The sequence below is a fragment of the Saimiri boliviensis genome, chromosome 16 (genome assembly GCF_048565385.1).
Source record: "Saimiri boliviensis isolate mSaiBol1 chromosome 16, mSaiBol1.pri, whole genome shotgun sequence".
Lineage (NCBI taxonomy): Eukaryota > Metazoa > Chordata > Mammalia > Primates > Cebidae > Saimiri > Saimiri boliviensis.
The window spans coordinates 76,281,743-76,307,405 of NC_133464.1; the positions used below are offsets into that span (position 1 = coordinate 76,281,743).

The following is a 25,663-nucleotide window of genomic DNA, read 5'->3' on the forward strand; positions in this document are numbered from 1 at the left end:
AAATATAGGAGTATCTTTTAATCACACTGAGTATCAGGAAGAAAAATCAATGAAATATTTCTTCTTTAGTATTATCAGACATAAACAAATGTTCATAGATTAAACTAAACAAGAGACTGCAGTAAAAAATAGGTAAGATCTTTTCACTGAATGGAAAAGGAAAACAAAGTATTGATGAGCAGTCACAACAATAAGCAATCCAATTTTTTAGTTGATCTAGGCATCCAAATCAACTGATAAAGACTGGCATCTGCCAGTTTCATGTTGATTTTTTTAAAAAATTCACAGTGTGACATTAAATTCACAGTCACAGAAATCAAATCAAATCACTACTAGAATCCATACTTGGCCATGTTTATTAAAAGCTGTTTTTCCTTCTGGGATTTAACTCCAGGCTTGAGGTAGAATTCAAGGAAAAACATAAAATTTTGTGAAGAGTCTGATAACTGAAGGCGGCAGTCTTCTTCACAGCTGGTACCGCTTACAACCAGCAGATGGTGCCCTCCATAAAGACAACTCTTTAGTACACAGTAATTAAACAGTGTAAGAAGTTAGGCTTATTCTTGTCAAGGGACAACCAAAAATCTAATGGGAGTTTTTCTTAAAAGAAAAAAAGACTAAGTAAATTATGTTATTCTCCCCTAAGCATATAACTTGAAGTCCATGTTTACATATTTCCCAACTATTTAAACAAAAAGCTTTTTTCAATATACAATTTTATGATTAATCCACGATGCAGCCTGAATTAATCTTTATTAATTCAAAATAAATGTATTTAAGTTATTCCTTATGTTTTCTGGTAAGACAGCATAATGGTGAATACTTTAGGAAGTTCTTTTAGAAACTAGACCCTTACTTTGAGTACATATTTTTGTTAATGTTTATTTGTAAAAGGGCAAACATGGTCACTCGCCTACATCATTTTTTAAGGACCATCAATGTTATGAAAGACTCAAACATTAACTGGCTCAAACAGAAAAGGATTCCCAGGCCCTGGAATATCTCAATCTGCATCAGTTTCTAACAGCACAGAAAGTATTCTGTTAAATATCTTTAAAGTAATTCTTATATATTAATAGTGATAGTATCTCTTATTTATTGAGTGATTAGTATTTCTCTAGTCAGTAGTCAACTCGCTAACCCATGGCAGGGGCAAATAAAATTATGAATCTTTCTATTCACATCAAATCTCAAACACACATTCTTGTACAACCCCCCTCTCAGTAGACTGCTGCTTCTTCATTGAGAAAACAGAAGCACCAGCAAACAAACTTTCTCAGCCTCTCATCACCAAATTTACATGCCTATGTACATCTGCACCCATTCCCTCTCTCCCTCCCTTCTTTCCTTCCCTCCCTCCTTCCCTGATACCAGAAAGGAAATAGCCCTCCTCACATCAAAAAACTAACCCCTTCATAAGTACACGAAATCCCATCCTCTTCCGGTTTCTCAGAGACTTTTACTTGACAAATTATCTCCTCTTTCCCCTGTATCAGCATCCTCTGGGTTTACTAGATACTTTATCTTAGCATTCAAATATATTCTGTTATTGGATGGATGGAAGACATTCAGGCAGGAAGGGAAAGAAAATACAACATACCTGTTTAAACTACAAATACCTCCCCAGCCACAGTTATTGTTTACTCTCCCAAATTACCTTCACAGACAAGCTTCTCAAAAAGTAATTTATATTATCTACTTTTAATTCCCATTCACTATTCATACTAATCCAATCTAGCTTCCAAACAGTTCCCTACCCCCAACTCCACCTCATCAACAAAATGCTTTTACCGCAGTCACCGTGGCAGATTGTAAAAGATGGCAACAAACTTTTCCATTCCTTGTATCTAGACCCTTACAGTGTGTCTTTGTTGTCCACCAAGAGATAAAAGTGTTTTTTCAGACCTAGAATCTGAAATGGTCTATGAATCTTTTGGCCAATGGGACCTTGAGAAGCTTAGTGTTTGTGCTATAGGTTACCTCACCTACTGCTCTTGGAATTCTGCTACAAAGATGTGAGCAAGTCCAAGCTATCTCAACAGAAAATGAGAATGCATATGCACAGAGGCAGGTGCATTGTCCCAGCCGTGGTCATCATGAACAAACCAGCCCTAGCCAAACCACCAGGTGACTGCAGAGGCATATCTGTAGATGCATGAGCAACCCCAGCTAAAATCAGCTAAACCTGGCCCAGATCAGTAGAATCACCCAGATAAGCCAAACCCAAATTGCCAATAAATTGCCAATATACAGAACTGGGAATGGTTGTTTTCAGTAACTAAGTCTTCAGATGATTTGTGATGCGGTAAAAGCTAACTGAAAGTCATCAGTTGGCCCGTATGTTGCCTAATGAGGTGAACCTTTTTCTAATCCTTATTTGATTGATCCGAACAGTATGATACACAGTTGACCACAGTCTCCTCCCTGAAACATTATTTTTCTTTTGTTTCTACTACATTTGACCTTTGCCTGATTTTTTTTTCCTACCTTACTGGTCATTTCTATCTCCTTTGTTGACTTCTCTTCTACTCAACCTCCAAATATCAGTAACTCATCAAAGCTCAATTCTCTTTTTACTGTTTATGTTTTTCTTCCAAGGCTTTTGTCCTAAGCTTTCTTTTAATACATACGCCACAAAGATCTCTCTTTTCAACTCCAGTCCGCATATACAACTGTCTACTTAACATTTCCACTTGGGTATTCTCAAAGATACCATGAACTTAGGATTCTCAAAACTAAACAAAATGTCTCCCAATTTTTTTCTGCCTCCAAAAAAATCCTCATTCTTCAATCCTCTCCTTCTTCAGTGTGTATCTTCATGTACCCATTTCTTCCTCCCAGTTCTCCAGGAATGAAGCTTGGCTATTCCCTTTCAACATTTACCATTAACAATCAAGTCCTGTAAATGCTACCTTACAAAACATAAATGAAATCTGCCCTTATTTAGCCATTACTTTGCCATAACATAAATCTATGGTACATCCAATTCATTCTTCAGAGAGCAACCAGAATGATCTTAGTAAGCTAATCTCCTCATATCACTGTCTTACTTAGAATTGTTAAACAGCTTCACACTGACCTTCGAATAAGTTCTAAATATACTAATCTGACCATTTGCTCATTACACTCCAGTCACATCTCTACTCCTTGAAGACACTAAACCAAGATCCTTCTGTCTCAGGCTGTGCTATTCCTTCTGCTTCAAGAAACTTTTCCTCCTCTCTAGCCCTCACGCCTGGTTAACACTGCTCTTTCAAGTCTCATCTGTCAATCAGGGAAGCCGTCCCAAATCTACTCAGTCTAAATAAAATCTCTACTGTATGCTCTCATGCTACCTCTGCACTCTTCCTTCAAAGAATTTATCATAAATGTAAACATAAATTATCTAATGTATTTCCCCTTATGAACTGTAATGCTGGTTAAAAAGCAAAAGCTGAATAAATGTTCTTAATAAGATGAACTATATAATTATGCCCATTTATAAACAAGAAAACTGAGGTTCAAAAAGGTTAAATAACTATGCTAAAATTAACAACTACTAAACTGAAATTGATCCATATCTGATTTCCAAATTCCCTTAACCTAATGATTTTCCAATCTCTGGCACAGTGTTGAATCCTCTAATAATCAGATCCAAACACTTCCATATGAAAAAAGATCCATGAGAAAATTTACATGCAAAGTTTAGTGACATTACAATATATTGCCAATTCTGCCCATTACCCTTGTCAGCATTTCTGATACTTTATATACATAGACATTACAGGTTTAATTTTTTAAAAATAAATCATGGTTTTCAACGCTCCTTCAAGTACACATTTTTCTCCAAAATTCTATAAAAATAGGAATTATCCCCATTTTTCAGATAAAGAAAATGAAGTTCAGAGAGGTTCAGAAAGCTGACGAACTTGCATACAGTCACCCTGTAGTAAGTGGCAGAGCAATGACAAGAGATGGAGTTTTCTGGTTTCTACTTCAGGTTCTTTAGGGGATGCTGAATTGGAAATTAAGATTCAGAATACTGAAAAATCAGAACAAATTGAACAGAAACAAAAATGTTAGCCCATCCAAAAACTCAAGGCACAAAGATATTTTAGCTTAATTAGGAGAGTAGAATGGCACTAATTAAAAAGAAAGGCCAGGCATAGTGGCTCACACCTGTAATCTCAGCATTTTGGGAGGCCAAGGCAGGAGGGCCACTTGAGGGCAGGAATTCTAGACCAGCCTGGGCAATACAGTGAGACCCCTGTCTCTACCAAAAAATATATATATATATTTAATTGGCTGGACATGGTAGGGCATTGCCTGTAGTCCTAGCTCCTCAGGAGTCTGGGACAAGAGGATGCTTAAGCCCAGGAGTTCAAAGCTGCAGTGAGCTATGATTGAGTCACACTGCACTCCAGCCTGCCTCTTAAAAAGACAGTAGTAAGTACTGTTGAAGTTGTGAAGAAACTGGGACTCTCATATTTTGTGGGAATGTAAAATGCTGCAGCCATTTTTGGAAAACATTGGACAGTATCTGAAAAAGTTAAATGTAAATTTACCATATGACCCAGCAATTCCCCTTCTAGGTGCCCATCCAAGAGAAAACCTATATCCACACAAAGACTTTTACTGGAATATTCAGAGCAGTATTATTCATAATATACAAAAAGTACAAACAATCCAAATGTCTATTAACCGGTGAATGGACAAAAAAATGATAAAATGATACTAACTGGAATAAAAAAGGAAAAAGCACTGAAACAAAAGTGATTCAACTAGATTCTGTGCATGTACATATATATATATATATATATATATACATATTGGTGATGGTGCTATAAAAGAAAGTGGGACCAGTTAATCTAAGGCTTTAAGTCTCTGATAAGAAGTAAGAAGTTTGGTCATTATCACATAAGGCAGTTGTCCGTCCGTCCGTCCTTCCTTCCTTTTCCTTCTTTCCTTACCCTCTCTCTCTTTCTTTCTTTTCTAAGAAATATAAAGAGCAATTAGATTGGCATTTTAGAAACAGACTTTCCAAAGACATACCAGCTAGAACATAGGAAGACTATGGGAACGTATGAGGAACTGCTAAGGGCTCGCGGAAGCAGTAACAGGAAGCTCTGCACAATTGGAAGACAAAATAAAAATATTCAAAGAGAGGGTATAATAGAAAACAAGACAGAAGTATAGTTTAGTAAGAGAAAGAAGTTGAGACAGAAGTAAAATCCAGTAGGCACTGCATAACACTACAATGTATCTCTTTAAGATAACAATAAAATGAGCATAAATGTACCACCCATATTAATATCTAAGGACCCAATATACCATACTGTACACAGGACAAATTAGAGTACAACCGTTAATTCTACCTAAAAAAATAACACAGTATCCATGATAATAAATATTTAATTAACAAATCTGCTTACAAAGTTACATACCTTGTAGATAAAATATTAATAATGAGTAAACTGGCGGGAGGGGTTATAAGAAAAATTAGGATGTCAAGTCCACCAAAAAGTTTAATTTGATAAGTTTCTCAATAAATTTCCCTGTAATGGGAAAAACTTACCAAAATCATTATAGTACATAAACATTTGATATATTCCTGAAAGACATTAATTTTGAGGGAATGCATATGGATTAGTATTACTAAATCTAATCTAAATCTAGTCTGACTGATTACATTTACCTTACAGGCTTCCTGGCTAAAAGCAACTTTGTTTTGTGACCATGTCATCCAAACACAGACAGCTGGTTTCACTTCCGTTTTCTTAAACGGCTTTATTAAGATATAATTCACATATCAAGTAATTCATCTTTTAGAACAGGCATCCCCAAGCTTCGGCCCCCTGAGGCCATTTATCCGGCCCCCCGCCGCACTTCAGGAAGGGGCACCTCTTTCATTGGTGGTCAGTGAGAGGAGCACAGAATGTGGCGGCCCTCCAACGGTCTGAGGGACAGTGAACTGGCCTCCTGTGTAAAAAGTTTGGGGACACCTGTTTTAGAATGTAGAATTCAATAGTTTTAGATCTACATTAATTTTTTGTGTAAAATATTTGACATAAAATCTACCATTTTTAAATCTACAATTAAGTGACATTAATTATATTTACAATGTTGTGTAACCATCACCATTTCCAAAACTTTTTCATCACCTGAAACAGAAAGAAACTTGTGACTATAAAGCAGTAATATCCCATGCCTTCTTTTCCCCAGCCCCTAGTAACTTCTAACATACTTTCTGTCTCTATGAATTTGCACGCAAGTAGAGTAACAGTTATTTGTCCTTTTCTGTCAAATTTCACTTAGTATATTTTCAGGTTTATCCCTGTTATGGCATGTATCAGAGAGCCTCAATTCTTTTTATGACTGAAAATTTTATGTATAAATCACATTTTGTTTATCCATTTTTCTGCTGGTGGACACTTGCATTGTTTCCATTCTTGGTTATTGCAAACAATGCTGCAATAAACATTGCTGTACAAACACCCATTTGAGCCCCTGTTCAATTCTTTTCAGTACACAGCTAGCAGTGGAATTGCTAAATTTATGGTAACTTTATGTTTAGCTTTTTTAAGAACCACCAAACTGTTTCTCACAGCAGCAGCTAGCTACACCAGCAAATGAGGGCTTCAATTTTTCCACAGCCTCTCCAATAGCTTTTTTCTGATTTGGTATGGTTTGGTTTATAGTCATCCTACTAGGTATGCAGTGTAACCTCATTATGATTTTGATTTTGATTGTCATTTTCCTAATGATTAATGGTGTTGAGTATCTTATCATGTGCTTATAGGTCATTTGGGTATCTTTGGGAAAATGTCTATTCAAGATCACTGCTCACTTTTAAATTAGGTTGTTTTTGTTTTTTTTTTTTGAGACGGAGTTTCGCTCTTGTTACCCAGGCTGGAGTGCAATGGCGCGATCTCGGCTCACCGCAACCTCCGCCTCCTGGATTCAGGCAATTCTCCTGCCTCAGCCTCCGGAGTAGCTGGGATTACAGGTACGCGCCACCATGCCCAGCTAATTTTTTGCACCTTTAGTAGAGACGGAGTTTCACCATGTTGACCAGAATGGTCTCGATCTCTTGACCTCGTGATCCACCCGCCTCGGCTTCCCAAAGTGCTGGGATTACAGGCTTGAGCCACCGCGCCTGGCCTTAAATTAGGTTTTTTGTTGTTGTTGTTATTGACCTGTAGCAGTTCTTTATACATTATGGACATTAAATCCTTGTTAGAGATATGACTTTTAAATGTTTTCCTCTGTAGGTTGTGTTTTCATTTTGTTGATAATGTCCTCTGATGCACAAAAGTTTTTAATTTTTATAAAGCCCAATTTATATTTTTTATTGTTTGTGCTAATGAATTCAGGGTCATGAAATTCTACTCCTCCATTTTCTTCTACAAGTATATAGGCTTAAATCTTGTATTTACATCATTGATCATTTTGAGCTCATTTTTATCTACTATGTGAAGTAGAGGCCCAACATAATTCTTTTGCATGTGGAAATCCAGTTGTCCCAGTGTCATCTGTTGAGGATTATTCTTTCCTTCTTTGTTTCTAATAAGGATATCCTGGTTCCTTATCTAGAAATTTTGATTCAGTAGGCGTGAGGAGAAGCTTCAGATTCTGCCATTTTTAAGGAATGCCTCAGACAATTCCTATGGTCAAACAAGTTTAGAAAACAGAACACAACTTCAGGTGCTCAATTCATATTGTAAAGCAGACAAAGAACTCTGTTTTTTCCTTAAATCCTGGCTTTACCTTCAGATACATATTCTTAGCTTATACTATATCCAGCTGACAACTTAGGTAAGAACTCTTAATTATAAAAAAAGCTATCGACTTGACTGCACCTTTGAGCTCTAAAACATAGGGCTCTGTCAATCAAACTTGTCACAATACAGACTCATATCATTCATTCTTTCAACAACAAATATTTATTGAGCACCTATTATACCCAATGCACTATTGACTGCAGAATACAACAGTAGAAAACGGCAAAGATTATTTTCTCATGGCATAACTTACATTTAAGTTGAAGAAAAACAGACAACAAATGTCAATGTGTATTTAGATAATGTGAAATGTTAAGAAAAATAAGGGCCACGCACCATGGCTCATGCCTGTAATCCTAACACTGGAAGGTCAAGGTGGGTGGGCTGCTTGAGCCCCAGAGTTCGAAACCAGCCTGGGCAACAGGGTAAAACTCCGCCACTACAAAAAATAGAAAAAAAAAAAATAGTCCCAGCTAATTGAGAGAATGAGGTGAAAGGGTTACCTGAGCCTAAGGATGTAAAGGCTGCAGCGAGTTCCAATCCCACCACTGTACCCCAACCTGAGTGACAGAGTGAGACCCCACTTCAAAAAAACAAAAAAGGCCGGGCGCGGTGGTTCACACCTGTAATCCCAGCACTTTGGAAGGCCGAGGCGGGTGGATCACAAGGTCAAGAGATCGAGACCAGCCTGGTCAACGTGGTGAAACCCCATCTCTACTAAAAATACAAAACATTAGCTGGACGTAGTGGCGCAAGCCTGTAATCCCAGCTACTCAGGAGGCTGAGGCAGGAGAATTGCCTGAACCCAGGAGGCAGAGGTTGCGGTAGGCCGAGATCGCGCCATTGCACTCCAGCCTGGGTAACAAGAGTGAAACTCCGTCTCAAAAAAAAAAAAAGAAAGAAAGAAAAAGAGTAAGTAGGGGTGGCCAGGCATGGTGGCTCATGCCTGTAATCGCAACACTTTGGGAGGCCAAGTGAAACCCTGTCTCTACTTTAAAAAATTCAACTAGCCAGCCATAGTGGCACATGCCTGTAATCTCATCTACTCGGGAGGCTGAGGCAGAAGAATGGTTTGAACCCAGGAGGCAGACGTTGCAGTGAGCTGAGGTCACATCACTGCACTCCAGCCTGGACAACAGAGTAAGACTCCAACTCAAAAAAAAAAACAAAAACAAAAACAAAAAAGTAGGAGAGGGAGCTGTTTTACCTTGCGAAGACTGGAACCCGAAAAAGAATGATGATAAACCATGCAAATACCTGAGGGACGAATACTCAAGACATAGTGAGACTCAAAAATTTTAACCCTGCACCGTGTACTATGCAACTATTATCAAAGAAAGCCAGAGAACAATTATGTTTCTGAAGGATTTTTTAAAGAATTCCCATTCATCTCTTCCTCTAGATCAGGGCTTCTCAATCTCAGCATTCTCAGATTTTTTGCCGAAACTTCTTTATTGGGGATAGCGGTCAGGATGCACCTGTGCATTGTAGAATATTCGGCAGCATCCCTGGGCTCTGTCCACTAGACACCAGTAGCGCACACACAATCATCACCATCCCCAGTTGCGACAACCAAGAATGTCTCCAGACATTGCCATGTGTCCCCTGCAGGGCAAAATCATACTACACTGAGAACTACTATTCTAGATCTGTTCTTATACTCAGGTTCCAGATAGTAAACCCATAAATGGTCTTCAGGAGGTCTATGAACCATCTATAGTCATCTAAAAGAGTACGTGAAGTTTGCATGCATATGATAATGTACACTTTTTCTGGGGAGAAGGATCAGTGCTTATGATGTATTCTCTAACATCTACAGTGAAAAAAGAAAATTAAGGAACACTGCTTCTAACATCTCAAGGGTGTTAAAGAACAACAGCTGGAAACTCCAAATTTGAGCTACATTTGTCTTGGCCCCTACATATTCACTTTCAGTGAGTTGAATGCACTTGGATATCTTCTTTCTTTTCTTTTTGGCTTTCATTAAGTAACCCATTAGCCTATAAAACTAGTCACTAAATTTACTGAAAGATGCTTTTGGAAAATCATCAACCCTGGTTTTATTATCATCCATACTTAACAAATGAAGAAAATTAGGTCAAGAGAAATTCACTGATTTTGCCCAAGATCAGAAGGTTCCAAAATGGCAGAATTAGAACTACACCATACTTGCTTACACGGTTACATGGCTGGAAATGGCCATAGAGGCACAAAAAACGTCTTGGTTTATTTCAAAAATAAACTATAAAAGCACTATAAGTAAGGTACAAAACCAATAAATTAAAGGGCATAAGATGAATAAGAAATGCAGAAATATCAACCATTAAGATTAACACTAAGAGCTGCTGAGAAGTGAAGCTTTATGTAACATCTGCATCCTTGCTGAAACCTAATGTGTCAGTGAGTAATGTAACAGATAAATCTATCGCGAATACAAGAATAAACACAGAAGTGAGTTTTAGTCACTCCTTTTTATCCCTCAATGCAAGCCAAAGTACAATTCAAAGTATGTACTTAAAGTATGATTCAGTAGAAACAATTCTACAGGAATGGGAATCAATACAAGGTATCTAAAAAGCTAATGATCTCATCTCAATGTCTGGTTTGATCTATAAGAAAAAAAAAAAATCAAACACCTTAGAACAATGATTCATCAAACTTACGTTAATCATGAAACACACTCTTCTAACCAAAACATTGTAACAGTGTACAATATATCAAACAGGTTAAAAGAAAGCTTCTCTGGCTGAATTAAGGGATGGGCATTCCAATGTCCCCAACTTCTCTTGTCAAGAAGGTCCACAGAGAAAAATATGAAAACCAATGATCCGTCAGATGATATTGGAAATGTGATTACAGCCTTTCTGAAAAGAACTGCATTAATAATAACTATTAAATTTTAATGACACATTCCCATCAACCCAGCAATCCTTCTCTTCCAATTCTCACAGGAATAAAAATGTCAATATAAAGGTACTGGAATATTTATTTCAGCACTATTTATAGCAAGTGGGAAAAAAAATCTAACATCAACAAGGGAACAGCTACATGAAGTGTGGTAAATCTTTACCATGGAACATTATGCAGTCATTACAAAGAAAAAATTATAATAGTATTAGCCAGTAATACTAATGTACCAGCAAGCAGGAAAAGCATTATACTTGTGTGTGTGTCCACATGTGTGGGTTTAATAATTTTTTTGTAAAATAAACACTACTATAAAATACACCAAAAAAGAACCTATTTGGGGGGGGGGGGACCACACACACACAAAATGTAAAGAATTAAACTTATGAGAAGTATAGAATATAATTTCTTTCTTTTTTTGTTTTGTTTGATTGTTTTTGAGATGGAGTCTTGCTGTCTCGCCCAGGTTGGAGTGCAGTGGCACAATCTCAGCTCATTCCAACCTCCACCTCCCAGGTTCAAGCAACTCTCCTGCCTCAGCCTCCCAAGTAGCTGAGATTACAGGCATCTGCCACCACACCCAGCTTGTACTTTCTTGTAGAGATGGGGTTTCACCCTCTTGGCCAGGTTGGTCTTGAACTCCTGACCTCAAGTGATCTGCCTGCCACCACCTCTCAAAGTGCTGGGATTACAGGCGTGAGCCACCACACCCAGCCCTGTATTACTGTATTACTATTGCAAGTATGTAAAAATAGAACATAGAAATAATCTGAGCATGGAATGGAAGAAAGATCTCTTATAGATACATTATTTCAAAGTATATGTAATAAATTATTTTTTCAAAGCAATCCTTAAAGAAAGAAAACTAATAATCTGTAGGTATTATGGACTGCCTATCCTTCAAGATTTTTCTCTATTAACATTTTTTTCCCTTAAAACTGAACTTTAAATGAAGACCGGCCAATAGATATATTCTAGATCATACACTTTGGCAGGAGCCAAGAGAGTAAATATTCTGATGTCAAAAGTACTTATGCCTTTAACAAATACAATCACACAATATCACCCTCTCTCCTCCTCCCTCACCTTATCTCTCTTTCTCTCCCTTCTTACTTCCTCCTCCACCTCCCGCTATAAAATCTTAAACAGTACAGAAAAATTCAATTAGATGACCCAACCCTCATCTCCATCCTCATCCCACCTAGTCTCTTCCAGGTCTAAAACTCTACAATTCGATTATCTTACTGTATCATGTATTGCAGTTTTTGGCAATCCTTAGTACTTATCACTCCAACAATATTAAATATAATCTGTTCTTTACAGATCAATTAATGTAATCACTAAAATTACTAATTTGCAAATTAATTTTTCTCTTTTTTCCTTCATTTTCTCAGGAAAACAAACTCATTGGAAAAAACTGCAACATAGAAAATCGTTCTCCTAGAAAAAAAATTTCTTTTCAAACCCCATGCAAACATAAAAAAATTAAAAACTTTCTTCCTCAAAAAGTAAAAACACAAACAAGAAATGAACTATATTTTTTAAAAGTACCAATCAGAAATAAACATAAAATATATACTGCCTTGTGAGATGCAAATAACTTAATAGAGCAGCTCTGTACAAGTATCTATAACTAATTCTACAAAGTTGACTCCATTATGTCTTCTATAAAATGTAGATAGTATATATCTGCTTCATTACTGTACAGATCGTAAAGCACCTGCAGTTACCAACTGTACAACGCCCCCTGGATACCACAGCAAATTCATAGGCATTGAGGGATATTTTAAGTTCTCAAGGAAAATGCAGCTGTTTACAAGATCTCTCAGAAACCAGGTAAACTTACGAGCTCAAGGTAGTTCCATTTGAACACGAGATCAATGTTCCACCTTCCTCTTGAAGGTGATATATACTTGAGAAGCTGGGTTTAAGGGCAGATGATGTGATAAAAAGTACTAGATATAAATCAATGGGAAACAAAGAGGGCAGTGTTCAATCTGATTCCAAGACTTAAGAACTTAGCATATGCCCAACAGGCACACATATAAGTATATGTTATTATTTAAGCATAAAAAAAAGTTTTTATTTGAACGTTTTTTTTTTTTTTTTTTTTTTTTTTTGAGACAGAGTTTCGCTCTTGTTACCCAGGCTGGAGTGCAATGGCACGATCTTGGCTCACCGCAAGCTCCACCTCCTGGGTTCAGGCAATTCTCCTGCCCCAGCCTCCTGAGTAGCCAGGATTACAGGCACGCGTCACCACGCCCAGCTAATTTTTGTATTTTTAGTAGAGACGGGGTTTCACCACGTTGACCAGGATGGTCTCGAACTCTTGACCTCATGATCCACCCGCCTCAGCCTCCCAAAGTGCTGGGATTACAGGCTTGAGCCACCGCGCCCGGCCGAATGTATAATTTTTAAACCATAAATACTTATTAGGCTACTTGTATCTAACTAAAACAGAACTGTTATATATTCTATTTTGGCTCCATGAAAAAATGATGAGACACTAAGGACACCATGAACAGAAAACATTTGAAAATCTCTCACTGTATATTTATAAGGGATTCTCATAGATGTTTCTAAGTTGCACTATTGTACAATATCTATACTCTTTCTTCACAGCAGACAGGGCAAAGAAAACAAAAAAAAAAAACCATCAAGACTGAAAACATGACAAAAATGAGTAGGATGGTGACAGGATGCTCATCATCACATTTTGTTCTAGAAAAGCAGGAGGCAAAACTAAAGTCTGACTACAACAATTAGAGAAAAAAAATCCCAAATGTTGCCTATTTAACGGTTTATTTAAAAGTCAAGGTCTAATTCAGTCCTTAAAGCCTTGATTATCTTGGTTTTCCTATACTCTTTAGCAGATGAGCCCTCTTTTGAAGCCAAATCTCCCACTAAATTCTAAATTACAAAATACAGAAAAAGCAAAGTTCTGTTTGTGGTTGAGAAGGATCACAGGACCACAGTCTGGCTTATCTCCCTCCACACCTGTAACTCCATTCACAGGGGCCTCTAGCACTTCAACAACTCAGTAGAGAAGGGATTATGGGTGCCCCAGAACTTCAATTACAGCAGCTCAGCTTTACAAAACATCTCATTTGAATACCGGTCTGAGGCTGGGTGCGGTGGCTCACACCTGTAATCCCAGCACTTTGGGAGGCTGAAGCAGACAGATCGCTTGGGGTCGGATTTCAACATGGCAAAAACCCATCTCTACTGAAAACATATAAATTAGAGGGGTGTTGGTGGTGCGTGCCTGTGATCCCAGCTACTCTTCAGGCTGAGGCACAAGAATCCCTTGAATCTAGGAGGCAGAGGGTGCAGTGAGCCAGATCGTGCCACTGCACTCCAGTCTGGGCAACAGAGTGAAACTTTATCTCAAAAAAAAAAACAGAAACAAAAAAATGAATACTGGTCTGGGCTACAATTCATAGACTAAAAGCTAGGAAAATGACTTTCAACCCTTTTTTTTTCCCCCCTGCAACACAACCTAGTACATAAATACACTGGTGGAAAAAAAGTCTCATTAAACAATATCCTTGTGTGTACTTCATTCTGAGGTTTTCTACTTTAACTGAAACCCAATTTACAAATTCTAGCCTAAGAAATTATCTCAATGACTTCTCAAAATACCCAAAATTAATTAATTAAAATAAAATTCCACTTACACATAAAACACCATAAGAATAAATCAACAAGTACATCAGGAGACTCAAATAGTCCAGAAGAGGTGCACAAACTGAGAATCGTAACAGGTTACATAAAATTAAACATTAATACAGAAAAACACAGAAGAATTTTTTTTAACTTTTAATTGGTGTCAATGAAATGTCCAGAGATTTGCATATGTAAACTAAAATAGGTTATCGAGGCACAGTAGTGCACACCTGTAGTTTCAACTACTCGGGAGGCTGAGGCAGGAGGATCATTTGAGCCCAGGAATTCAAGGTTGCAGAGAGCTATGACCTTGCCACCTCACAGCCTTTTGTCCCAGCTACTCGGGAGGCTGAGGTGGGAGGATGGCTTGAGCCAAGGAGGTCAAGGCTACAGTAAGCTGTGATCATACCACTGAACTGAAGCCTGGGATACAGAGTGAGATCTTGTCTCAAAATGAATGAATAAATCAGTGAACGGATACGGCTTAAAAACTGAACATCCATTTCCAGTAGTATATATATTAATACTATTTATCCTGAAGGGCCCAATGAATCAAGCAGAAAACTGTTTTCACATTGCTGAGCTCACAGAAAGTAAGGAAAATCTACAAGAACCTATCCACACCCAACCTTCATTTCCACACTCACCATCTCTCTCCCATCTGCACAAAAGCAGGGTAAATTGAAACCCAAACTCGGAGATGCGAAAGAGCAAATGCTGATATACCAATTAAGCTAGGACCCTGGAAAGTTCTCATGTGGGTGAGAAATCCTATTTCTCAGTAGAAGCAAATGCCAATCTTCTGTGGAGTTAAAAAAAAAAAAAAATCCTCAATTTAGGCTCCCAAATTTTCCACACATCAAGTTCAACAAAACTTGAATGAGTCCTTCTCAAGGACCACCAAACACATAAGAAAACCAAACACCAAGAATGATTCATGCCCCATTGAATTCAGATACTAAAATTTCATTGCCAAAACATAAAATATGAATGTTTAAAGAAACTTTTAAAAATGAAATCAAAAAAATCAGCAAGCAACAAGAGTCTGCTGCAAATAACAAGAGAGACTGGACAATAACAGAAATGCTTTAATGAAAAGTAATTATTGATTTCAAAACCTCAATGGACAGGTTAAGCAAATTAAACATGTCTAGAGTTTTATAAAAATTAGTAACTAGGCCGGGTGTGGTGGCTCAAGCCTGTAATCCCAGCACTTTGGGAGGCCGAGGCAGGTGGATCACGAGGTCGAGAGATCCAGACCATCCTGGTCGACATGGTGAAACCCAGTCTCTACTAAAAATACAAAAAATCAGCTGGGCATGGTGGCGCGTGCCTGTAATCCCAGCTACTCAGGAGGCTGAGGCAGGAGAATTGCCTGAACCCAGGAGGCGGAGGTTACGGTGAGCCGAGATCGCGCCATTGCACTCCAGCCTGGGTAACAAGAGTGAAACTCCGTCTCAAAAAAAAAAAAAAAATTAGTAACTTAAAGAAACTACCCAAAATGCAGGGCCAAGAAACAAACAGATGAAAAATTTTCTTTTTTCTTTTTTCTTTTTTTTTTTTGAGACGGAGTTTCGCTCTTGTTACCCAGGCTGGAGTGCAATGGCGCGATCTCGGCTCACCGCAACCTCCGCCTCCTGGGTTCAGGCAATTCTCCTGCCTCAGCCTCCTGAGTAGCTGGGATTACAGGCACGCGCCACCATGCCCAGCTGATTTTTTGTATTTTTAGTAGAGATGGGGTTTCACCATGTCGACCAGGATGGTCTCGAACTCTCGACCTCGTGATCCACCCGCCTCGGCCTCCCAAAGTGCTGGGATTACAGGCTTGAGCCACCGCACCCGGCCAGATGAAAAATTTTAAATGAAATTAAGAGATGCCAGAGGACAGAAAGACAACTTTGAAATCTCGGTAAGAGAAAATAAAGAAACTCTAAACATGAGAGCAAAACATAAATACACAATCACAAGTATAATCTGGGGGATAAAACGGACAATAAAATGCTAGGCAACATCAACATGGAAGTTGGAAGGGAAGTGTTGACCAGATTGGTAAAACAGCCTTTGTGTCAATATTGCAAAGAGCTAAGGAATTACGTATACAAGGTAAAATTTTATGTGCAATAATATTTTTTTTTAAAGGGAAGAAATAGATTATAAATGGTAATTTCCCTAACAGAAAGAAAAATGAAATAGATTGTGGAAAAATGAAAGTAACTAAACTTTTTTAAAAGCAAAAAAATTCAAGCAAGGAAAAAGGAAAAATAGGGCAAGTAGAAAATGAAATTTATGGCCAGGCGTGGTGGCTCACATCTGTAAAGCCAGCACTATGGGAGGCTGGGGCAGACAGATCACCTGAGGTCAGGAGTTCGAGACCAGACTGACCAACATGGAAAAACTCTGTCTCTACTAAAAATACAAAAATTAGCCGGGTTTGGTGGCACATGCCTGTGGTCCCAGCTACTTGGGAGGCTGAGGCGGAAGAATCGCTTGAACCGATAAGGCAGAGGTTGCAGTAAGCCGAGATTGCACCACTGCACTCCATCCTGGCAACAGAGCAAGACTCCATCTCAAAAAAAAAAAAAAAAATTAGTCAGGTGTGATCGCACATGCCTATAACCCCAGCTATTCAAGAGGCTGAGGCAGAAGAATCACTTGAACTCAGGAGACAGAGGCTGTGGTGACCCAGGACTGCACCATTGCACTACTGCCAACAAGAGCGAAACTCCCATCTCAGAAAAAAAAAAAAAGAAAGAAAGACAAAGAAATTTATAACAAGAAAGGTAAGTATGAAACCTCCCTCACAAAATTATAATAATGAGAGAAAGCTAACATAACTGACTCCATCTTGCTTCTAACCTCACAAGCAAATTGCCTTTGCTTATTCCTATACACAGGTCAGGCTAACTACGGCAGGAATTTAGTTTATAGTTTAACTTTAAAGCAAGGAGGATAACAGTTTCCCAAGACTAATCCACCCCTCCTTGTTCAGGGACTGAAACCAACTTTGTAAAACAAACACCATCTCTCTTCCACAAGTTTAGAATTATGGTAGGTGCCTGAATTCTACTGAGATATAGGCATAGTTAAACAGTACCAGTCATTGTTCCCTAACCCCCTTTTTTATAATTACTTGCTGATCAGGAATGATGTAGCCAGTGGTCAGAAGACATGTAACTTCCCCAATTGCTCTTATACATAACATCACTACTGTGAAACCTAAAACTAATGTTTGAGATATTTTTCAGACTTTGCATTCTGTTCTACCAACTGATGCCACGCAGGTCGGTGACCCATACCAAGAAAACGACTCAACTGGTCCTGCATCCCTCACCCAGGAACTGATTCAGCACATTAGAACAGTTGACATCCCTGTCATTTCATTTCCAACCCAACCAATCAGTAGACTTCATTCCTTAGACCCCTGTCACCAAACCATCCTTAAAACCCTAGTCTCGGCTGGGCACGGTTGCTCACGCCTGTAATCCCAGCACTTTGGGAGGCCAAGGCAGGTGGATCACAAGGTCGAGAGATCGAGATCATCCTGGTCAACATGGTGAAACCCCATCTCTACTAAAAATACAAAAAATTCGCTGGGCATGGTGGCGCCTGCCTGTAATCCCAGCTACTCAGGAGGCTGAGGCAGGAGAATTGCCTGAACCCAGGAGGCGGAGGTTGCGGTGAGCTGAGATCGCGCCATTGCACTCGAGCCTGGGTAACAAGAGTGAAACTCCATCTCAAAAAAAAACAAAAAAACCCTAGTCTCCAAATTCTTGGCAAGGCAGATTTAGGAACTATCTCCCATTCCCTTCACTCAGCTGCCTTACGATTAAAGTCGTTCTCTGCTGCAATACCTGTTGTCTTAGTGTACTGGATTTTTCTGTGCAGCAGTCAAGAACCTGAATGGGCTGTAACAGGTAACTACATTCTCATCAGACCAAACAAATTTTTAAAAACATAAAATTATAACACATACAGAAGCCATCATAAAATAATTAGAAGATTCAAATTATCAGAAATTTTTTATTTTTATATTAACTATTAAAAAACATGAAAAGAACAAAAACTGATAGACCAAGAGGGACAAACTAGCCTGTCCACCAACACAGTACCAAAGTTTTAACACACTTTTTTCACTACTGATAGATCATACACCAGAAAAACTGGTAAAGACATAGAAGACTTAAACAAGATAATTAACAAGCATGCTTTGTTGGTCATTTACAGAACTTTGTACCCTTACACAGTCTTTTCAAGCACACATATAACATTTACAAAAACTAATGACAATCTGGGTACCATAAGCCATGTCTCAAGAAATTCAAAATAATCCAAACCTCATCCACCACATATTCCTTACTAAAGTATAACTCAGTAAAAAAAAAGTCATTTCTATATTAGGAAATGTAAAAACACACAAATAATTATAACTGAGTAGTAAAGAAAATAATATATATAAAACTTGTAGGAATTAGGAAAAGTGGTACAGTAAGGGAAATTTATAGCCTTAAATGTTTACACTGAAAAGAGGAAAGTTTAACGCAAATTAGCTAAGCATCAAACTAAAGCGAGGAAAAGAAATTAAGAATAAAATAAGAATGAATTCACAGAACAGAGAAAGAAGATAAAAAAAAGAGCAGAAATTAGTTAGTTAAATAAGAGAATGCATCTAAATAGCTCAAAATTAGCAAGTCTCTAGTGAGGCTGATGGGGGGGGGAAGACTAACATTAGGGGGGAAAATGAGATGTTAAATACAAATACAAAGACTAAAAGATACTGAAAGAATGATAAAGTATAGTTCAAACCAGAGACTGGCAAAATTTTTCTTGAAAGACCAGACAGTTAATGTTTTTGGCTTGGGGCTCATACCTTCTGTCATAACTACTCAACTCTGCATTTATAGCACTAAAGCAACCAGACAATATGACTAGGTGTGGCTATATTCCAATAAAATTTTATTTAGAAAAAGAGGCAGGCAGCCTGGGGCCACAGTTTGCTGAATCCTGCCTTTATGCCAATAAATTTGCTATTTTAGATGATATTTCCTAGAAAAAAATATAATTAACAAAATTATTCAAGAAGAAATTTAAAACCTGAATAGAGTCGTAATCATTAAAGAAACTAAGTTAAAATCTTCCCAAAAAGAAACATCAGGCTTGATGACTTGTCCTAAATTTTCAAAGAATAGAACTGTCTCCATCTTATACAAACTATTCCAGAACACAGAAACAAAGAGAATACTTTCCACCTTCTCTTATTTTTGAGACAGGGTCTGGCTCTGCTGCCCAGGCTGGAGTGCAGTGGCACAATATCGGCTCACTGCAAACTCCGCCTCCCAGAATCAAGTGATCATCCCACCTCTGCCTCCCAAGTAGCTGGGACTACTACAGGCACACAACACCACGCCCAGCTAATTTTTTTATTTTTTGTAGGAATGAAATTTTGCCATATTGCCCAGGCTGCTCTCAAACTCCTCAGCTCAAGTGAACTGCCCACCCTGGCCTCCCAAGATGCTGGGATTACAGGCATGAGCCACTGCACCTGGCCATTCCATCTCTTTCAATGAAGCAAGTATAAATTTGACATGAAAACTCATAAACATACATAGATTAGCCAGATAATTTCAGCAATGTATTTAAAAAGATAACTGTACCACAGGGCTAACAGAATTTTCCACAAAAAATGGAAATGTTCTGTAATTTCTGCTTTTTCAATACTATAGCCATAACCACAATTAGCACTTGAAATACGGCTAGTGGTTACTATGTTGGCCAGTGTAACTATATCACAATCGAGCTTGGTTTATTCTAATAATGCAAGGTTGGTTTATTATCAGATAAATGTATTATCATTCACTGTACCACGAGATAGAAAGAACTATGTCAACGAATACAGAAAACATTACCCATTTGCTAACAACATGAAAAAGAACATGTTTATCTGACAAAGGTTATCTACCAAAAATTAACCATAAACATCATTCTTAATGTTGAAACACATCAAGCATTTCCTCTAAAGCTAGAAACAATTAAAATCCCATTATCACTACCACTTTTTAGCAGTTACCAAAGGACCCTGGCCAGCACTAAGAAAAAGAAAAGAAATCAAGAACATAAGGACTGGAAAGAAACTATACTCTCATTACTTGCAGGTGATAGTAACGTCTATACAGAAACTCAAAAATTATTATGAAAATTAAAGCTTAGCAAGGTGGGCCAAAAAATCTGTTTGATTTCCATATACCAGCCAAAGCAGCTAAAAATGTAATTTTAAATCAAAGTTTATTATAAGACACATTTTTAAAAATCTAACCAGGAAGCCTCAGACACGGGCTTCCCGCAGCGGCACCCTCAGCCCACCCACTGTGCCACTGCCCGACCCCCCAGCTCTGGGGGGCAATGAGGGGGCAGTGGAAGGGGCATCGCTCCTCAGGCATTACTTAAGAGACGCCAGACCGTTCCGCCCACCCGCCAGCCCTCCCTCTCTCCCGCCCAGACCCGCCAATTCTCTGCCAGAGGGACAGCTGGCCCAAGATGTCAAGAGCTCTGACCAGTAGATCCCCTGAATCTCCACTGAACAACCAAGGCATCCCTACTCCAGCACAACTCACAAAATCCAATGCACCTGTCCACATCAATGTGGGCAGCCACATGTACGCCAGAAGCCTTGCCACCCTCATCAGATACCCTGAATCTAGAATCGGAAGACTCTTTGATGGTATGGAGCCCATTGTTTTAGACAGTCTCAAACAGCACTATTTCATTGACAGAGATGGAGAAATGTTCAGATATACCTTGAATTTTCTATGAACATCCAACTCCTCAATCCTGATGATTTCAAGGACTACACTTTATTATATGAAAAGGCAAAGTATTTTCAGCTTCAGCCCATGTTGCTGGAGATGGAAAGATGGAAGCAGGACAGAGCAAGGGGTCGCTTTTCAAGGTCCTGTGAGTGCCTCGTCGTGCGTGTGGCCCCAGATCTCAGAGAAAGGACATGCTAAGCAGTGACAAATCCTTGACAGAAGAAGTATTTCCAGAGATCGGCAATGTGATGTGTAACTCCATCAATGCAGGCTGGAATCATGACTCAAGGCACATCATCAGGTTTCCACTAAATGGCTACTGTCACCTCAACTAAGTGCGGGTCCTCGAGAGGTTGCAGCAAAGAGGATTTGAAATTGTGGGCTCCTGTGGGGGAGGTGTGGACTCATCCCAGTTCAGCAAATACGTCCTTCGGCGGGAACTGAGGCAGGCACCCCACGTACCCTCCGTCATCCAGACAAAGCAAAAGCATCCGCACTAAGCAGACGTATTTCTTATGCAAAAAGGAAAACACACACAACCAGTAACTCAAACAAAAAAGGGACATATACATGCAGTTGGGGCAGCAAACCAAGTCCTGGACCTAAAATTGAATAAAAGACACATTTACATCCAATAGTGACCACACTTGTATTCATATGGGAACAACTAGAAATAGAAAAAAGGTAGGAAATAGAAAAAAGAGGAAAAAAAGGTGATAGCTGCAGCTGGTGCTGTGATGGCCATGAAGTGTCCTGGGCCTGTCTCCTGGGGCCTCTGACCAATAAACAAGCCATGAGTGGTGAGAACACAGTCTCCTTTCAGTTTCCATTGCCAACAGCCATCTGTTATTTCTTTTTCCTTTGTCTTTTTCTTTTTTAAAAAAAAAAAACAAAACAAAACAAAAAAAAACACCTTGAATCGAGTTTCTCTGTGTATGGAGGTTCCACGTCTCTCTTTACACAGGGACCAGGCAGGACTTCAGAAAAACCCTCATGAGCACATTGCATTGCAAAGATGTTTAGATGTGAAATTTTAAATGTAGTTTGTACTGAAGTCACGCTTTTTTGTCCAACTCACAGATGTGAACTTTACTTTGTTTTCTTTTTTTTTTTTTTTTTTTTTTGAGACAGAGTTTCACTCTTGTTACCTAGGCTGGAGTGCAATGGCGCGATCTCGGCTCACTGCAACCTCCGCCTCCTGGGTTCAGGCAATTCTCCTGCCTCAGCCTCCTGAGTAGCCGGGATTACAGGCACATGTCACCATGCCCAGCTAATTTTTTGTATTTTTAGTAGAGACAGCGTTTCACCGTGTTGACCAGGATGGTCTCGATCTCTTGACCTCGTGGATCCACCTGCCTTGGCCTCCCAAAGTGTTGGGATTACAGGCTTGAGCCACCGTGCCCGACCCTTTACTTTGTTTTCAAACTGATCAGTTTTGCCAAGGGGCCAGAATTATTCCTTGTTAGAATTGCTCCAGTTCAAGTTTGCTACTTTCCTACAATTTTCAAATTTTATAATGTACTAAATACAATAAACTCTGTTTAAATAATAAGATCTTAAGAAGAATAAAAAAGACAAAAATAAATAAATAAGGTCTGTGTGAAACACACATGTGGGTCTAAGTCTGGATTAAAATGAAATTTTTCTTTCTGGAATAAAAAAAAAAAATCTAACCAGGGCTGGGTACAGTGGCTCATGCCTGTAATCCCAGCACTTTGGAAGGCCGAGGCAGTAAGAAGTTTGAAACCAGCCTGACCAACATGGTGAAACTCTGTCTCTACTAAAAATAGAGAAATTAGCAGAAATTAGCTGGGCGTGTTGGCAGACCCCTGTAATCTACTCAGGAGGCTGCGGGAAGAGAATCGCTTGAACCCAGGAGGCAGAGGTTGCAGTAAGCCAGATCATACCATTGCTCTACAGCCTGGGTGACAAGAGGAAAACTCCGTCTCAAAAAAAAAAAAAAAAACTAACCAAAGATGTCTTAGACCTACAGGATAAAATTATTACATTTTTGGGGCCACGTAATGTTTTAGTCAACAACAAACCATATATAATGGTGGTCTCATAAGATTATAAGAGAGACAGAAAATTCCTATCATTTAGTGACATCATAAACCATTATATTGTACTTTATTTTTTGAAATAAATTTAACATAGCCTAACTGTACAGTGTTTATGAAATCTACAGTAGTATACAGTAATGTCCTAGGCCTTCACATTAACTCACCACTCACTGACTCACCCAGAGAAACTTCTAGTCGTGCAAGTTCCACTCATAAGTGCTCCACATTTTTTATCTCTGATACTGTATTTGTACTGTACCTTTTCTGTTTGGATAAGCAAGTACCACTGTGTTACAACTGCCTATGGTACTCAGAACAGTAACATGCTGTACAGATTTTTGGCCTAGGAGCAATAAACTACACCATATAGCCTAAGTACACCCTACCACGTTCACATAACGAAGAAATTGCCTAACGAAGCATTTCTCAGAACGTACCCCAGTTGTTAAGCGACACGTAACTCTACTATGTTTATATCATAAAGATACTCAATATCATAAAGATGTCAACTTTCTCCCAACAGCGTACCTCAAAGATCTTAGCACCAAATTTTTAAATCATTTGGATAGCCAAAGAGCCAAAAAAACTTCTGAAATACAAGGTAGGAGGATTTGCCCTACCAGATAGTGAGACTTGTATAAAGCTGTAATAATTAAGACACTGTGGTATGTCAGTGAAGACAATTAGGCCGCAAAACAGAACTCAGCCCAGAAACAGACTCATATGTACATGAAAACTTGATTATGAGAGAGTTCATTCTGCACACCACTGCAGAAAAGATGGACTCTAAAAAATGAGGTTGTGAAACTATCCTTATGGCAAAAAATAAATTTCAATCCCTGTTCCACTACTGGTGGGGAAAAAAGAAAAAAAAAAAAAGCATCCCCAGTGGACTGAAATGAAAGACAAAGCTTTAAAACAGGAGATTATTTTTATTACCTAAGTTTGAAGAGATGCCTTCTTAAACAAAAGTAAATATAAATAAATACATGAATGCCCACATATACCAAAAAAGACCTTACTGCATTAAGACTATTTTTCACAAGACACCAAAAAAAAGTGAAATTATTAACTTCAACAAGAGAGAAGGTACATGAGGGATATGTTCCAAGACCACCAGTGGATCCCCAAAACATACAGTACTGCACCCTATATATACATTTTTTTTTTTCTACACAGTAATGGGCTAACAGTATTACACTGGGCGGATAACTGGACAAAGGAATAATTTACGTCCTGGACAGGATGAAGCAGAATGGCACGTGATTTCATCATATCACTCAGAACAATGGGCACCTTAAAACAGGAGATGTTTAATTCTAACTATTTTCCACTTAATATTTTCAGACCATGGTTGACCACAGGTAACTGAAACCACTGAAAGAAAAACCTTGCCGGGCACGGTGGCTCAAGCCTGTAATCCCAGCACTTTGGGAGGCCGAGGCGGGTGGATCATGAGGTCAAGAGATCGAGACCATCCTGGTCAACATGGTGAAATCCCGTCTCTACTAAAAATACGAAAAATTAGCTGGGCATGGTGGCGCGTGCCTGTAATCCCAGCTACTCGGGAGGCTGAGGCAGGAGAATTGCCTGAACCCAGGAGGCGGAGGTTGCGGTGAGCCGAGATCGCGCCATTGCACTCCAGCCTGGGTAACAAGAGTGAAACTCCGCCTCAAAAAAAAAGAAAAAGAAAAACCTCATGTAGGACTACTGTATCTGCAACTCACAAAACTGAATTTTTTTTTTAATTAGTGAATTCAAATTAGTAGAATATGTCCCCTCCAAAATTCTGATGTTGAAATTTAACCAATGTTATAGTAGTATTGAGAGGCTGGGGCCTGAGTGATCAGGCCATGAGGGCTCCTCCCTTATAAATGGGATTAGGCCCTTATAAAACTGGCTCCTAGCGGCCAGAGTTTGGCTATCTGGCCCTTCCACCTTCCTTCCATTATATGAGAAGACAGCATTATTCACTGCTGAATGTTTATAGGGACACATTCAAACCACAGCAAAGGACACTGGCTAAGAGGTGCAGGGTTTCTTTTGAGGGTGATGAAAACATTCTAAATTGATTGTAGTGATGGATGTACAACTCTGTCAATATACTAAACCACTGAGCTGTACAGCTTTTAAATTAGTGAGTTATACAGTATTATATCTAAATAAAACCATTCTTAAAAACCGTGTTGGTCAGGCAAGGTGGCTCTGTAATCCCAGCACTATGGTAGGCCGAAGCAAGTGGATCACCTGAGGTAAGGAGCCTGACCAACATGGCGAAACCCCATCTCCACTAAAAATACAAAAAAATTAGCTGGGCATGGTGGCTGGCACCTGTTATCTCAGCTACTAGGGAGGCAGAGAATCGCTTGAACCTGGGAGGCAGAGGTTGAAGTGAGCCAAGATCACGCCACTGCACTTCAGCTTGGGCAACAGAGCGAGACTCTGTCTCAAAAAAATAAAAATA

At 38.9% G+C, this 25,663-nt stretch overlaps 1 protein-coding gene and 1 pseudogene across 8 annotated transcripts in view; one reads left to right on the forward strand and one right to left on the reverse strand.

The window, feature by feature from the left end:
- Positions 1 to 25,663, reverse strand: part of PDS5B (PDS5 cohesin associated factor B) — a 194,450-nt gene that overhangs the window by 146,604 nt on the left and 22,183 nt on the right. The window contains exon 1 of one of the 8 annotated variants that reach the window (XM_074387856.1): positions 5,675 to 12,794. The exons of the other annotated variants lie outside the window; for them this stretch is intronic. The gene's annotated coding sequence lies outside the window, so the exon portion shown is untranslated. Of the gene's footprint in view, positions 1 to 5,674; positions 12,795 to 25,663 lie in introns of those variants that run through there. 8 annotated transcript variants of the gene reach the window in all.
- On the forward strand, positions 20,853 to 21,636 carry LOC101030024 (BTB/POZ domain-containing protein KCTD1 pseudogene; annotated as a pseudogene).